This window comes from Ranitomeya imitator, chromosome 6, assembly GCF_032444005.1.
Source record: "Ranitomeya imitator isolate aRanImi1 chromosome 6, aRanImi1.pri, whole genome shotgun sequence".
Classification (NCBI taxonomy): Eukaryota; Metazoa; Chordata; class Amphibia; order Anura; family Dendrobatidae; genus Ranitomeya; species Ranitomeya imitator.
The window spans coordinates 521,092,988-521,095,359 of NC_091287.1; the positions used below are offsets into that span (position 1 = coordinate 521,092,988).

A 2,372-nucleotide genomic window follows, 5' to 3' on the forward strand; every position below is an offset into this window, starting at 1 on the left:
CCAGAGACGGGCGCCTCCAGTTCAGAGGACCAGGATCCAAGCACAGGAGTCTACTAGAGGTGCAGACTTCACCTCAGAGAGTGATTTTTTATCTTCGGCGGAAAGCGAGGTAGACGTCGGATCAGAAGGGGCCGTAAGCGCTGTCCCAATGTCACCACGAATAACGAGATTTGGGGGACGACGACCACAGGTCCAGAAACCACACAGGAACCGTCGCAGATACTAATGGGTCCCTCTTCCGGGGCTGTCTTGGGACCAATGGTGGCATCGGATAATTTGTTGCAGGTCATTAACCTTTCTGATCATGTTCTTTCCGCTACAGAACTGAGAGTTCTTCAGAGGGGTTTGACTTTCTCCCCTTCACAAACCGCGGATAAGTTCACTTTAGTTAAGGACTTGTATCTGTTTTGCAGGCACCTGGTTCTTCGAGTCTTACACAACAGGCCCCAGACTATGAGGGATCTCGACCAGACGGACCAGCAGGTTATGCAGGATCTTTTACGACTACTCCAGGAGAACGAGTCGGGTGGAGGTAGGAATCGGTTTCCATACCGCAACAGGTCCATCGTGGCACCCCCTTTTTCTCTAGTACCATCTGTCAGGGTTTTCTTCGAATTAACTAAAAAAGACATCATGTCCATGCCCTTAAGACCATTGCTTCCTTCCAATTTGAGTAGGGAGGAAAAACGGGCTTTGTCTGACCTCAAGAACAATGATTTGTTCTTGATTAAAGAAGCGGACAAGGGGGGCAACGTGGTCCTTTGGCCACATACCCTCTACTTGGAGGAAGCCAACCGGCAACTAGGGAATCAGAGGTTTTACAAAAAGCTTCCATCAGATCCCTCGGCTGTGTTTGGTGCTCGCCTTAGAGCCCTTCTGGAGCGTGCCAGAGACCTTGGTATCATCAATCACCAAGAATTCCAGTTCTTGTGGGTTGAATGCCCCATTACGGCTACATTTTATATGTTGCCCAAGGTCCATAAGGACATCCGCAGGCCACCGGGCCGGCCGATTGTGGCCAGCATCGGCAGCCTGTGTGAGAAAGCCTGTATCTATGTGGACCACTTCCTGCAACCACTAGTTAAGAACTTACCATCCTTTGTGAAGGACTCGGCACACTTTATTAATATCTGTCGCTCTTTGAAGCTTCCGCCAGGGGCTATTTTGGTGACATGTGATGTCGAGTCACTTTACTCCAACATTAGTCACGAGGATGGTATAACGGCGGTTCTATATTTTCTGGATTTGGTGGTACACTCGGACCGCATGCATGACTCTCTGGTGGTGGACCTTCTAGACTTCATCCTGAGGCATAATTACTTTCTGTTCGACAGGACATACTACCTACAAACGTCAGGTGTGGCCATGGGTGCCAGATGTGCGCCAGCCCTGGCAAACCTATTCTTGGGATGGTGGGAGGCCACGGTCATCTACCCGTCATCGACTTTCAGGAGTAGGATTGCCCATTGGTCACGATATATCGATGACGTTTTCTTCATCTGGGTAGGCACCATGGAGGAATGTAGGAGTTATATTGAGTCCTTGAATATGAATACACATAACATTCTATTGACTTACTCTATGTCATCCTCCATAGCCACGTATCTTGACCTACAGATTAGGATTGAAGAAGATGGCTCCATCTCCACCAAGCTGTTTCGGAAGCCGACGGCCACAAACAGTCTTTTAGACTACAGAAGCTTCCATCCACAGCACACCAGGGATGGAGTGCCCGTTGGGCAATTCCTGAGAGTGAGAAGGAATTGCACGTCCGATGTGGACTTTCGAGCGGAAGCACTAAGGCTCACGGATCGTTTTAAGGAAAGGCACTACCCGCACAGAAGTATCTCTACTGCTTTCCAACGAGCAAGACTCCATACTCAGGATTCCCTATTGCTTGCATCTAACAAGGTACGTGATGATAAACCTAGGTTTATCACGGGCTATAATAATAACTGGGGTGGCCTTAAGGCGATTTTGCGCAGGCACTGGGACATTCTGACGACGGACCTTCAAACTGCTGATGTGGTCAGTGCACAACCCCTATTGGTAGCTAGAAGGGCCCCTAATTTTAGGGATATACTATCTAGGAGCCACTATAGGAGACGGACTGTGAGTATCAATCGGGGCATTAAACTCCGAGGTTCGTTTGCCTGTGGTGGTTGCAGCATTTGCCCGCATATGGGGACCACAAGAGACTTTTTTGTTCATCCCCAGAATGGTAGTCGGCACAGACTTCTTTCATACATAAACTGTAGGACTACGTGCGTTATCTACGCCCTTATTTGCCCGTGTCAGCTTATATATGTGGGTCAAACGTCGCAGGAATTGCGACGGAGAGTGCAGAAGCACTTCTCCACCATTAATCTGGC

At 49.0% G+C, this 2,372-nt stretch overlaps 1 long non-coding RNA gene across 1 annotated transcript; it reads left to right on the forward strand.

Annotated features, from left to right (window-relative positions):
• The first annotated feature begins 300 nt into the window (after positions 1-300).
• On the forward strand, positions 301-1,889 carry LOC138643078 (uncharacterized). Its single transcript, XR_011314126.1, has 3 exons — positions 301-532; positions 1,335-1,503; positions 1,598-1,889. It is a non-coding gene; the product is annotated as an uncharacterized lncRNA (long non-coding RNA).
• Positions 1,890-2,372: the final 483 nt, after the last annotated feature.